The following is a 15,186-nucleotide window of genomic DNA, read 5'->3' as shown; positions in this document are numbered from 1 at the left end:
AGATCTAAGGAAGCTTGTCTGGGAATTATCTTCAACTGCAGGTTACTAGCAATGGGAGGAGCACATCTTCTACACCAAGGACTCCATCTATCTTGCGCTCTATTTTATTTTGAATAAAAAAAATCTAGATTTTTAAATTTAGAAATAAATATTTGGAAGTGGTTACAATGAAAGAAATACTAACTATTTATCTTGTTGTTCAATAGTAGAAAGTCTTGGGGGAGAAATGTTATAAAAATGGGCACAGGGAAACCTTGGTAGTTGAGTCTTTGACTTATCCATCAGAGGCATAAGCATCATCTGCAGAGCACCTAGAACTTGAGTTTGGTTTTTCTTTTCTCCCTTTAAAAGTCTTTATTCTATCTTCATGGATGCTCAAATCTTGTTTGGATTTATTTTGGCTTGTAGAGTAAGCTCTGGGTTTCCAGACAGATATTGTCTTCTCTCTTTTACTTGTTCCTTTACATATCTTCTCAGTTACACTGTTCATCTGTTCAGTTAGTTGAGGGGAGAGCATGTAGCAGAGACAGTAGAGGGAGGCAAGTTTTGTTGGCTGCATATTGACTTAGCACCAGGTGAAGTTCAGTTTCATGTATTTAGAAACTAGTCTAGGTACCCGTCTAACCTTTTACAGAGGATTCTATTTAACCCAGTTTATACCAGGAACAAGAACTTTCTCTTCATTTGATATCATTATCCCTGCCATGGTTCAAAAGAGAAGCCTGTTAACAAATACTGAAGGTTTCTAAGTCCTTGAGCAAATGGAATAGCTTTCCGAATACTACTCCAGGAGTTTTAGGATGTCTTATATCACAGACTGTTATCAATGGGAAAGAGGAAGAAAAAAAAAAAAAAAAAAAAAAGCAAACAAACAAACAAAAAAAACAGGATCCCAACTCTTGGAAGCTAGAAAAGTATTTATTTAGGAAATGGCATGAGTCAGCTTTTGAAAGACAATGAAACATTTGCCAGGCAGAACATATACACAGTCTACCCTGGGCAAATGAGGTGGTGTGAAACAACTAGGGTAGTATGAAATAGCACAGTGTATTAAGGCAAGTGGAAACAGTGTAATGTGGCTGGAAAGCAGAATGGAGAAAAGAGATTAAGAAACTCCCTGAAGGGTAGGTCATGCAGTTCTCATCAGATAGACTATTGGTATAAAAAACGACAATAGATGCCAACCCAAATATGACAGAGATGGTAGAACTATTCAAGAAACAGCTTAAAACACACATCTCCAAAACACTTCAACAAGCAATTATAAACACACATGAAATACAATAACCAAAATAAAATAAAAACTGAAATATTTCCAACTGGCAGCAGAGAGATAAATAGGTAGCTATCCATATATTATATTCAATTTATATAGAGTTTAAAATATAGAACTTACCTCATTTATAAAATAAATGAGAGTACACATTTTTCTATTATACATTAATTAACAGAACCATAAAATTTTTTAAAGTTTTAAATATTCCCTACGCTTAGCCATACCAGGATTAGGGTCCTGACTCTCCACCACAGCATCATTTTTCATTGCTGTCATTGTTATGAATAAGTAATACCGGGATCCCTTTACACCTTTGCCTGAAAGTATTTATAAAGAGCTGCAGCAGTTTGCAAGAGTACCTTTCCTAACACCCGGTCTCCCTTTCTACCTCCAGACCTACTTCTTTAGTGTCAGCACCTCTTTCTTTTTGCTCCTAAAAGAAATTCAGAGGAATTTTCACCTATTTGTTAAAATATATAAAATTGTTTCATATCTCTATTTCAGTTAAGTAAAATCCCTCACTACATTAGTCACATGAATGATTACAACATAGTAGTATGCACTAGAACAACCTATTTTAGACAAATGTGCATGTTGACAAAAATTTAAGAACAATGAAAACCAGTATGTGCCCTAATTTCAGATTGAGGTAACACATATCTTGGTGTGTGCCTAGAACTACTTTAGGTGTTTTTATAGATGATACTTATTTTATTTCAGATAACTAGACTTTATAAGAAAACTTAAAGATCATAAAACCTGTTCAAAATGCAGTGAGCCTTTAGTTGATCATTCATCTATTATTTAATTTTTTACAATTAGACTATCTTTCAACTCTCTCCACAAGGTCAAAGGATCTATCTATTCACAATTGGTTGGTCTATCCTCTTCCCAGGATCCTAAGACCCTTTTTAGAACCAGAGCTCCGTTCTGTCTAGCTCCTGCCAACTTTGTTTCTCCAGAACTGGGCCCTGTTGCACATTACCCACATGAGTAGAAGAGCCTGCTAGAAACTGGGGACTATCTAACAGTGTTACTTCTTCTCCTGAATTACAAACAGAATTTTGTAATTTGTCTGGGTTGTCTTTCTTGACACTCATTTTACCAGACTGAACGTCCTTGTATCGATGATAGTTTTAAAAATTCACCTGAGGATGTTTGTATCACCCAGTGACCTCCTCTGGATCTAACTTCCGCAGTAGAGCTCCCTGTCTTTGGATCTGTTCCACATCTTCAGCTCTATTCTAACTTTTTCCAAAGCCCTATTAGCCATAGAAGGTGACTTCTGAGAATACATTCAAACTCACTCAAGCAGAAATGTGTTATTTGGTTTATCTCTCCTCACAATTAATGATTTTCATGGCTAGCAAATTTCTTTCAAAAGTCGGCTTTTTGCTTACTTTTGAATGGCCTTTTGTTCTTTTTCTACAAGTCATTCTGATGAACACATTAGGGTTTGTTGATTAGCACATTTATACTGATTTGCTAGTCTGGAAGAGAACTGTTGCCTTCAAGTGGTGTTTGAGGGGTGTGTGTGGACATGTGGTGCATGTCCCATGCTCCCTTCCTGATTTAAAGCTTCTAGATCAACAGAGTTTTATACTTTAAATGATGTATCATTTATATGATGACAATATGATTATATGATGTGCAGGATTAGTATTTTTATTCTGGCTCTACCATTGTCTGTGTGTCTGTTAGCACATCCTTTAATTTTTCTGGGCATAAGTTGTTTTCTTAATGCCTACAAGAAGGTGCTTCTCTCCCCCATCCACTCCTAATTTCCCTCTAAAGTTACAGTCCAATTATTTAAGACTGTTTTGTCAAAGCATCTTTATGAATATCATCAAACTGGAAGGTTTAAATACAAAATCATAATAGCGCTAGTTAAATATTAGACATTTTGCAATCATTTGCATGTGTCAAATTATTTCAAAAGCCTCTGATTTTCTAGGGTTCAGTATAGTTCTGTTTTTGTGCCCTGTGATTCTGGAACCATACGTCTAGTTTTGCTGAGCTACAAAGCAGGTAACCCATAGGGTTTAGACTAACGGATAAGCACAAAGTGAAATTGCTGGTGTGGAAAAAAAAATGTTTCTCCTTGATTTCCTCTCATAATCCTCCTAAGAAAACTTTTAATCTCCAGACAGGCTGGTATACAGAAAGAATTTCTGTCAAGACAAAAACACCTGCCCTGGAACCAGCTGAACAGATTGTGCAGTTCTACTCCATGACAGCTGTGAGAAAGAGGCTTGGAAACTGCTAATTCAATCAAGAACTGTTTAATGCAATTTGACAGATTTCCAATATAAATCAGGCTTTGTTGCTATTTGGAAAAAAATACTTCCCCAACAGAGAAACACATAGCTTAAGGAGAAGCAGTGGCAGACTGAAATTTTTGCTTGTGCTTCTAGTGAAATTGAGAATAAATAGGTCTGGTCTCCATCCAAAGCAAATCAATAATGAATTGGAGGAAAGTAATTAGAAAATATTTCATGGCAAGAGCTCTGAACTTTCACTACATATAAAGGCAAAACATCTGATAAACTGAAAGTTCCACTAAACAGTTAAGCGCATGAACTTCTCCTCTTCAGACTTCCAGGGCCTAAGTTAAATAGCAAACCTGTTTAGTTTTACAATGCAAAACCACTGGGGAAGTCAGTGACCAGTGTCTTAGGATCAAGGAAGAATTATAAATGAAAAAATAGACTCCTCTAGACAAAAACGCAGTACATCTCTGCTGTGTTTGTGAATGTCCTGGGATTGAATAGTCTACCTTTGGTTGATTTGTGTATTAGTTTATTTCTCATTACTATAACAAAAATATGTGAGGCAGGCTCAGGTATTTATAAACCAAAGGTATTTATTTAGCTCACAGTTTCAAATACTGAAAATTCAAACAACATGGTGCAAGCCCTTGTGACAGCCCCCCTTATCTGAGTCACCTTGTGGAGGATTACAATGGTGGGAATACATGTGGGAGGAAGTGATCACATCACCAAATGGGAATTCAAAGATATTTGGGTTCCATAATCCATTCTGAGACATGCTTTCAATGACCAAGCATCTTCTACAAAGCCCTATTTCTGAAAGTTTTCACACCACCTCCTAATACTACCATCCTGGGAGTAAAACTCTTTAACATGTGAAACCTTTGGGAGATACACTCAAACATGCCCAAATCATAACAGCTAACAAATATCTTAAGCCAGAAATTGCAAACTTAAAAGGTAAAATTATAAAAAAAAAAAATCAATGGTACATGTGAAGTTTAGAAATGGTGTGACCTGCTAATATCTTAAGCCAGAAAAAACTTAAAAGGTAAAATTATAAAAAAAAAAATCAATGGTACATGTGAAGTTTAGAAATGGTGTGACCTGCTAACCCAAAGCGTGTCTCAAAGTGGCATCTACTACTTAGTTCTAACTGTTCATGATCAAGAATATTTGACCCTAGTGCACAAAATCTTATAAATTTTCAAGAGAAAGCAGAAACACACAGTTTCTATGTGAGAATGTTCCATTTTAAATGTTAGCTTAAATTTACAATGAAACAAAACTCTTTTTGAAATGAAACTGGTTTTGAGAGAAACCTGTGACCTTCAAGACTGTGACTGTTTCAACATCTGTGCTTCGAAGACCTCACTTGTGATAGGTACAAGACTTGCTTTATATGTTTATTTGTAGAATAAATTTCTAGATTTGGAAATGTTGGGTCAAGAGTTTAAAAGTTTTAATGTTTTTGATATATATTGTCGTATTTTCCCAGTAACAATAATTAGTCTTTAGTGCCACAAGCAATATAAAAAGTAACCACTCTTCAAACCCTACTCAATATAAAGTGTCATATAGTCACCAATACAATAATACCAAGTTATACCAACACACTTCTTTCATCAATAGATAGGTCATCCAGGTATAAACTAAGTGAAGACCCTTCAGAAATAAAAAACACTATTAAGCAAATGAACTCATAGAAATCTGTAGACTATTTCATCTATCAAAAAATGAATTTGTTTTCTTCTCAGTGGCACATGGAAAATTCTCTAAAACAGACCATATTTTCAAAAACAAAATAAGTCTAAGCAAGTATTTTTAAAAATATAAACAATTCCTTGCATTCTACCAGATCATAATGGAATGAACTTACAAATCTACAACAGGATAAAAAGCAGAAACCATTTTAACACCTGGAGTTTAGTTGATATACTTTTGAATATGGAATGGATCTTATAAGAAATCAGGATAGAAATCAAAAAAATGTTCTTAGGAACAAATAAGAACAGATATGTAACATATCAAAGTCTCTGGGACACTATGAAGGCAGTTCCCAGAGGGACATTTATAGTATTGAGTGACTACATTTAAAAAAAATGGAAATGTACCAAATAATCTAATTCTTTATCTAAAGACCCTAGAAAAAGAAAAAAACATTCCAAAATCAGTGGAAGATAGAAAATAATTACAATAAGAGTCACAGTCAATGAAATTAAAAATAAAAAAGTAATAAAAAGGATCAATGCAATGAAGCATTGATTCTTTGAAAAGATAAACAAGGATGGTAATCCTTTAGCCAAATTAACCAAATGAAAGAGAAGACATAAATCAACGAAATTAGTGATGAAAGAAGAGATATCATCCCAGACACTTCTGAAATCCAGAGGATCATTATAAATTTTTGAAAATTTATATTCCAATAAACTAGAAAATCTAGACAACACTGGCAAACTTCTACATACATATGACCTACCCAAATTGAACCATGAGTATATAAAAAACTTACACAGACTAATATCAAACAATGAGATTGAAACAGCAATTCAAAGCCTTCCAACAAAGATAAGCACAGGACCAGATGAATGCCAGCCAAGTTCTACAGTGCCTTTAAGAAGAACTAATGCCAATCTTTCTCAAATTATTTCATGAATAAAGAGAGAGGAAGCACTACCAAATTTAATCTATGAAGTTACTATCATCCTGTAACAAAACCAGACAAAGGCACATCAAGGAAAGACAGCTTCAGATCAATATCATTGATGAGCAAAGATGCAAAAATCCTTAATAAAATATTCACAAACTACATTTAAAAAATGCATTAAGAAGATAGTACAACATGATCAAGGGGGTTGCTTCCCAAGTATGCAAGATTGGTTCAACATACAAAAATCAATAAATGTAATTCACCACATAAATAGAGTTAAGGACAAGAATTGCATGATTATCTCAATAGATGTTTAAAGTACTAGAGAAACTAAGGATAGAAGGAACTTACCTCAACATTGTAAAGGTATTATATGACAAACCCAAGGCCAACATCATACTGAATGGAGAAAAAGAGAAAGCATTTTCTCTAAAAGTAAGAACAAGACAAGGATGTACACCCTCGTTGCTCCTATTTAACACAGTTCTTGAAACTCTAGCCAGGACAACCAAGCAAGAAAAATGATTAGAGTAATACAAATAGGAAACTAAGTAGTTAAATTATCTCTCTTTGCTGATGACATGAGCCTATCCGTAGAAGACCCAAAATTCCACCAGAAGACTTTGAGAGTTGATAAATTCAGCAAAGTAGCAGGAGACAAGATCAACCCTCATAAATCCATAGCTTTCCTATATACAAATAATGAATTTTATGAGAAAGAAATGAGGAAAACTATCCCATTCACAATAGCCCAAAAAATGCTTGGGCATAAATCTAAGGAAGAAGGTGAAAGACTTTTAGAAAGTAAACTATAGAACACTAAAGAAAGAAGTTGAAGAAAACATTAGAAGATTGCAAGAACATATATGTTCTTGAAGAGGTGTAATTCCTATTGTGAAAATGAACATACTACCCAAAGTATTATACCGATTCAAAGCACTGCCGGTCAAAATACATTCCTCATAGATCTACAGACAATGGTTCTAAAATTAATTTAGAAGAATAATATACCAGAATAGCCAAAGCAATCCTGAGTGAGAAGAGTGATGCTTGAAGCATCACAACACCTAATCTCAAATTATACTACAGGAATTATAGTGACAAAAGAGCATAGCATTGGTACCAAAATAGACATGAAGACTAATAGAACAGAAGACACAGAGAAAACCCCACATTGAATCAGTCATCTGATATTAGAGAAAGGTATCAAAAATATACATTGGAGAAAAGGTAGCCTTTTAAACAAATAGTGCTGGGAAAACTGTACATCCATATGTAGAAGAATGAAACTAGACCCTTATCTTTCACCCAGCAACTCAACTGAAAATGGATCAAAGATCTATAGATGAGACCAGAAACTCTGCAACTGTTGGAAGAAAAGAGGTTCAACACTCTAATTTGTCAGCACAGGAACTGGCTTCCTTAACAAAACTCCTAAAGTATGAAAAACAAACAAACAAACAAACAAAAACAAACGAACAAAAAACCCCAAGAGTCATCAACAAGTGGGATGCCATAAAAAAAAGCTTCTGCAAAGGAAATAATTAAGATTATAAAGGGAAAGCCTACAGAATGGTAAAAAAATCTGTGTCAGTTACTCCTTTATAGAGAATGAACATACAGAATATATAAATAATTTTAAAAGCTTAACACCTAAAAAAACTTCAGTAAATGAGCAAAAGAACTAAACAGGTATTTCTCAAAAGAAGAAATACAAATAACCAACAAACATTTGAAAAATGATTCAACATTTCTATCAGTCAGCAAAATACAAATATTAAATACATTGAAATTTCATCTCACCCCAGTTAGAATGGCAAGTATCAAGAATACAAATAATAAATGTGGAGGATGTGGGAGTAAATGTGTACTCATATGTTCTTAATGAGATTATTAGTACAATCACTCTGGAAAGCAATATGCAGATTCTGCAAAAGATTAGGAAAGGAACATTCATATGATCCAGCTATTCTACACCTTGGTATGTATCCCAAAGACCTGAAATCAGCATACTATAGAGATGCAGCCACATCAATGTTGATAGCAGAGTAATTCACAAGGGTCAAGTTATTAAACCAGCCCAGTTACTTACCAACAGGTGAATGGATAAACAAAATATGATTTATATACACAATGGAATTTCCAATCAGTCATGAAGAAAAATGAAACTATGGCATCTGTTGGTAAATGAATGAGACTGGAGAACATCATGCTAAGTGAAATAAACCAACTTCATAAAGTCAAGGGTCAAATGTTTTCTCTTAAATGCACGAGTTGGAGTGATATAAAGAAATGGTGGGGAAAATCCCATGAAAATCAGTGGAGTTGACAAAAGGGATAGATGGGAAGGGAGGAGAGATGGGCAAAGGGAGCAATAGTGGAATTAAATTGACCAGATTATGCTAAGTAAATATATGATTATACTACAATGAATCTTATTTTTATGTATATCTATAAAACACTTTTTAAAAACCCTATAAATAAATAGAAGGAAAACAAGTAGAAAGGGAGGGAAGAGAAGTACTTGGGACTGAAGTAGAACAAATTATTTTCCAGGAATGTATGCTTATGGCATCATGAACCCCACTATTACGTATAACTTTAATGTAATAACAAAAAAATATTTTAAAAAAATTTGACACAAATTGACAGAAAATTGGACTGAGGATACCTGGGGTGGTGGTGTAGCATGGACATGAGTGGTAAGGAGCAAGAGGTGAGGGCACATGGAAGATGCTGGAGACAGTCTACACCTTGCCCTGTGTGGTGGTTAAAGTGAGCACATGTAATTTATATTCATTCAGCTATACACATTATATTCATTTCATTTATAATAAATGTACTTCATTGAAAAGCAATAGAACCATACTGAATATAACTGGGATTACATTTTAAAATTAATGAATTATTTTTAAAATGAAAAAGCATTTTTATAATGATAAATATAACACTTTTTATAAGAATAAGCAATTAAAACAGGAGATCAGATGAGGAAACATTAAAATCTCTTGAAAGAATGGACCTTTTTTTAAGCTGTCTGAGGTCACCCTCCCAGTTATCTTAACTCCCTAAGGTCACCCTCCCAGTCATCTCAACTCCCTAAGGTCACCCTCCCAGGAATGGGAACAAAGCCCTTAAAGCTGTTCCAAGAAACAGCCCCAAACAGAGAATAAAAGGGTAAATTGAGCCAGATAGCCAGATAGTGATCAAACAGAATGATTACCAGAAACTATTGACCAGAATCTACGCCCTGTTGTAAAACATTGTGAAACATGTTGTATGTTATCAGCAAACCCAGAACCCCCTTTGAAATTTCCCGGCAGCTTTGTCCCCCTTTTCCCTTTCATGTGCGACCCCTCCCGATGTGTGGTTTCTGCCTTTATAAACCTACAAGATTTTCTGCTAGGGACTCGACTCCTGGAGTTGGGTCCCAGCGCGCTGGAATAAACACCTCTTGCGGTTTGCATCAAGTCACGCCTCCTGCGGTTGATTGGGGTTGCCGTCCATCCATGGGACAGAGTTGGGGTTTCCTTTTTGGGGGCCTTACATTTGGGGGCTCGTCCGGGATAAGATGGCCCCCCCTCATCCGTGGAGTCGACCTTGGAGGTAAGAAGGGGTACCCCGAAGTTGTCTGTCTTTGTCTTGTGTTTTGTTAGTTGGTCTGGTTCTGTGAGCGCGCTTTCGGTTTCGGTGGCAGCCGTTCGGTGACTCGTGAGAGTGGCTGAACAGTGGCCGGCAGACGTGCCTGGGGGGCCACAGGTTGCAGCCCTGGGGGACGCCCTAAGGGTGGAAGGAGAGCCAGGGACGCCTGGTAGTCTCCGTCGGTAAGGGCGCTGATGGGGTTCAATTGGTGGATCAGAGATTGGCGCCCGTCTGTATCTGGTTCTGGTTCTGTTGTGTGTTTGTGGCGGAGGTGGAGGAAGGGTTGGAACAACTGCGGGGGTCTCAGCCCGGGCTACTCTCGGGTGGACCCCAAAGGTTCCTTCTCTGGACTCCCCCTCCCGACAGCCCTGAAGGGTAACTTAGCAAAGTAGCTTCAGTCTCAAAAGTAATGAAAAATAAGGTCTCATAATTTTAACATCCAACCTGTCCTGATGAGGTGGCTAAAATGCCTTAGACACAGAGTTTCTGTTAAAACCTGTTAGATCCTTCCAGATCTCAGTCAAGGCTTACATTGAAATATAAATAAAAGAAGCCTAAAGGCTCAGTAGGAGACCGGTCTCAAACCCAGGGAAAGAAAAGGTAAAAAGAGTCTTTAAAACTCCAGCAAAGTAAATGCTATATTTTTAATTATATGTTTTTTTTTGAGCTCATGATTTTTTGATCAGTTCTATTTTTTATTCAACTAGAGTTTTTGAACATCTGTTACACTGCAATGGAGATTCACCTATAAAGTTACAAGGGCTTGATTTTGTGTTATTTGTATGTTGTGCTGTCTGATGTCATGTTTTGTCTGTATCAAAACTGAGCGCTCCTAAAATTAAAATTTAAAAATGGATCCAGATACTTTTAATTCACGTGATTTAAAAAGGTTCAAATTGGGTAAACTAATAAGAGTAAAATGTCTTTGAAAATAACTTGCAAGTCTCTAGGTGGTCAAGCTAATAAAATATTGATGTTAATAAAATGTCTAATATCAATTGTTTCTAGGACTTTTCTTCAACAGGGAAGAGACAGCAAATACTGTTCAGGACACTTGTCTGATATCTTGGTTTTTTACAGAATAAGTGAATTAGAGTTAACATGTATGGGATTACTCTAATGTGTTTGTAGAGACATCTGATTAATTTACAAAGTTAAAATGCTAATTGTTAAATAACATCGAGTACTTTTAACTCCTTAAATTCCATGGGGTATCATACTTAAACATTATTGGTGTTTTCATAGGTTGGTAAATAAAAGGGTTTAAACTTGCTTTGTGTCATCACTAAACTAAAAACAAGGTTACTAAGAGTTATGTCCTAACAAGTGCAATTCTATATACAAAGGGTCCCAAAAAGTTTCAACTGTGTTTCAGTTAGAGTACTATAAACAACAGAATATTTAATCTTATTAAAATAGAGTGATTTATCTAAATTCAGAAATTTCATAAGAGTTGTTTCAGAATGTGAACAAAAAGGGGTCAACAAATAGGAAAGAGAAAATAAAAGATTCTGGGTATGGAAATATATTTAGTAAAAGGAAAAAGGAAATGTTTCTGGGTAAGAAAGTGCTTGTGTGATGAAATACATGAGGGTCTAAGTAAGTGCTAAGAAAGTCTGTGTAAGTAAAGGGCAAGTTTCAACAAGTTTGTGTGTAACTAAGTTGGTTATATGTATGTGAGACAGCTAAAACTATTGAAGGTTTTTCCTAAGGTGAAATACTAACGTTCTGATATAAACCAAAGTTTAATCTATATGGTAGAATGACATGGTAAAATGACAAGGATTTGAAACACAAATTTTCTCTTAACTTTGTGTCTATTAAGTTTATTCTTTAGAACAATTAGTCTTAAAAATTGGGGTGTATACAATTATGGTTAAACAACTATTATAGAGTATTGTACTTTGTTACAGAGTATACATTTCTCTTTAAAAACTCAATTTGGTAAGATAAAAGTGTCAAGGTATTTGTGAAATGGTCACTAGTTGTATATTAAATGTGTTCATATTTTTCAGGACCACAAGTTTTTAAAGCAAGGAATTTATTAAGCTCTGCTATTCTCCAGATTAAACTTGTCTGTAATGGTAATCTTAAACTTATAAAGAGTAAATTTTATTGGGGATTTATTTCTATCATTTAATGTTCTATTATAGGACCTGCTATCAATAGGGTATGTGTAAAATTTGTTACTTTTTACACTGAGATAAAGAATTTCAAGTGTAAATGTATTTCTAAACATTGGAGTCTGATTTGTTTAAAGGTTAATATTGTAAAATATGAAAGAAACATGAAAACATTTTGCCATTTAATCACAAAAGGAAAGTTAAAAGCTCTCTCAGCCTTTCTTTGATTCATGTTTTAGATACTATGTTAAATTGTGTTAATTATAAAGTTTATATAGACTCAGGAAACAGTATATGTAAACTACTTAATGATATTTAAGGAAGAAGCAAAGATCAACATCAGAATTAGAACACTTAAGATCTGTAAAGAGCCCTGCCTTACCTGAGATAAGGCTCTGCCTCCCACCTTACTGCATGTTAGAGTGACTCCAAAATAAGCCAGACTTCAGCTTATTTAAAGTTATAGTCAAAAGATTGGTTCTTGTTGTAAAAGTACTGTGATCTCAAATAGGGATAGAATGTAGTTCTCAATCGAAATTCAAGATAGCTATTATACAAGCTGAATATATTTTTACTCTTGCTAATTTCATTTTGTAAAACTGTTACCTGTTAATGTTTTGCAGAAGTAGCTGCTCCAAGAACAAACAACCTAGGTAACTTGTGATAATAAGCCATCACCTATAGAATAGATAGTGGTAACTTCCAGTACTAATGCAGACTCCAGTTAGATAAAAGGGTAAATAACTGTAAAGTTATGGACATCAAAGTTAAAGCCCATTACTCTTAATTTATGACTGGTGAGACTGGCTTGCTGGATAATTAAGATCAAACTTAGAAATTGGAGTTAAATACAGAGGTCAAGAAAAGTCCATATTTGGGTCTTGCCCTCAACATTAGCCTGAACCCAGGGAATAAGAGAACTTCTCTAAGGAGCGTTGCAACTCTGGGTCACACAACCTCCTGATCAAGGAGATTGTTGACTAGAGGATGAAAAATCATCCAGTGCATCTGCTGCAGAGGAGGGTCATGGAAAAGGGGAAACATCCCTTGATGTTTCTAAAGGAAGTCACCCCATCAAGAGACCCTGCCTAACCAAAGTCACTGGTGGAGCTAAGGAGCCGCTCTTAAGTTCTGTACGAGTGACCCCTGTGGAACTCAGCTGACTCTTTAACAAGACAGGAACCAGGTCAATTTGACCAGCTTGATCTTAGATACCCAGCAAAACAGTTAAAACCAAAGTATAGCCATTCTTGGGCATTTAAAGGAAATAATAGTTAAATGTAACTTTAGATGTAGCCTGATAACTATCAGAGAAACTGCCAGAGTCAGAAGTTTTTAGTCAGTTTAAGGCCTGCAGACCTTCCTAAGCTACACAGGTAGACTTAATCTATGTTTGCCAGTATGATTATCTATTTCTAAGTAACAGAAGTATAGAGATCTCTACTAAACACAGGTTATACCAATAAAGGGACAAAATCAGATGACATTAAGTAGCTTAACTATATTTTCTGGGGACATCTATGACAATGTTAAAGTCCCCAAATAAAGGCCTTGTTCTCTCCAGCCTTTGCTAGGCCTAGTTATGGGAACAATTTCTCAGTTCTTTCACCTCCTGGTGAGAGATTAACTTCTGTCATTTTCATGATACTCAGTGGCATATTTCAGATGCTGCAACATTTACTTTGTGCTAATCTCATTTCAGTACTCATGTCTTTTTGTTCTTCTATCATAGAAGCAGCCACCCCCAGATGACTTTACAACCTGCTCTTCCCCAACCAGGCTTCTTCCTGGGACCCCTTGATTGACCTGATTTTTTAAAAAGAAGGAACTCCAAACTGCTTGCCCCTCGCTGCCCCCATTCAGCTTCGAAGAAGCCAGAATGACCGACGCCCCTTTTCATTTCCTTAACAAGCAGTTATGGGTTCCTAAAGCTAAAGCGGGGAATGAAGCCAGAATTGGGAATAGGCAGTTAGTGTAGAAATAGGGGATCGGGTCAAATCGAGGAAATGAAGCCATGAGGTCATCTGCCTCTGCAAGTTGGAGACTGCCCCTGGAAGAATGGAATGTCAAGGATCTCCGGAGGCCATTGATTACCAAATTTACCTGCCTTTATCAAGGACTGTTTATCAAGGACTGCAAACAAGGGGCTGCTAATGGGTGGCCCGCCCCCTCAGCTCTTGCCTGCCTGAAATCACCTAGTCACCTTCATCAGGGAAAGAATAAGTGCTGTACAGGTACTAATGCTCAGGCAATAATACCAGTCCCTCCGCCAAGGAAATAGCTTTGGAGAAGAGTATATAGAGACAGAAGTTCCATGATTAGAACTTACCAGAAAAGAAAATGGGGAAATGAAAGAATGGACCTTTTTTTAAGCTGTCTGAGGTCACCCTCCCAGTTATCTTAACTCCCTAAGGTCACCCTCCCAGTCATCTCAACTCCCTAAGGTCACCCTCCCAGGAATGGGAACAAAGCCCTTAAAGCTGTTCCAAGAAACAGCCCCAAACAGAGAATAAAAGGGTAAATTGAGCCAGATAGCCAGATAGTGCTCAAACAGTATGATTACCAGAAACTATTGACCAGAATCTACGCCCTGTTGTAAAACATTGTGAAACATGTTGTATGTTATCAGCAAACCCAGAACCCCCTTTGAAATTTCCCGGCAGCTTTGTCCCCCTTTTCCCTTTCATGTGCGACCCCTCCCGATGTGTGGTTTCTGCCTTTATAAACCTACAAGATTTTCTGCTAGGGACTCGACTCCTGGAGTTGGGTCCCAGCGCGCTGGAATAAACACCTCTTGCGGTTTGCATCAAGTCACGCCTCCTGCGGTTGATTGGGGTTGCCGTCCATCCATGGGACAGAGTTGGGGTTTCCTTTTTGGGGGCCTTACACTCTCATCTTTCCAAATGGCTCTGTTCAGTTATATCTGCACATAGAATCACAATTTTTTTTTTGTAAATGAGATAATCTTATAAACTTTATTTCATTACCTGCTTTTTTCACAAAACAATTGTCAGGAATAATTCTACTTCACTATCAATATATATAGCTATATTTTATAATTTATAAATTGACTTCATAAAATACAGAAATGAACATCTGTATTCAGAAAATTAAAGTAGAAAAATTAAAGCTGTTTAGTTAACCAGACTCCATTTGTGGACATTATGATTATTTGCAATGGTTTGTTCCTATAAACAATAAAACAATTATTATCCACATGCTACA

General features: G+C 36.1%; 1 long non-coding RNA gene across 1 annotated transcript in view; it reads left to right on the top strand.

The window, feature by feature from the left end:
• LOC306660854 overlaps positions 1 to 11,376 on the top strand; it is a 610,682-nt gene extending 599,306 nt beyond the window's left edge. Inside the window, exon 2 of the long non-coding RNA XR_013763763.1 lies at positions 11,218 to 11,376. This is a non-coding gene — a long non-coding RNA (uncharacterized lncRNA). The remainder of the gene's footprint in view (positions 1 to 11,217) is intronic.
• The last annotated feature ends 3,810 nt before the right edge of the window (positions 11,377 to 15,186 follow it).

This window comes from Sciurus vulgaris (genome assembly GCF_902686455.1).
Source record: "Sciurus vulgaris genome assembly, chromosome: 5".
Classification (NCBI taxonomy): Eukaryota; Metazoa; Chordata; class Mammalia; order Rodentia; family Sciuridae; genus Sciurus; species Sciurus vulgaris.
The sequence above is the reverse complement of the archived record's forward strand: the minus strand, read 5'-3'. Positions and strand labels throughout refer to the sequence as shown.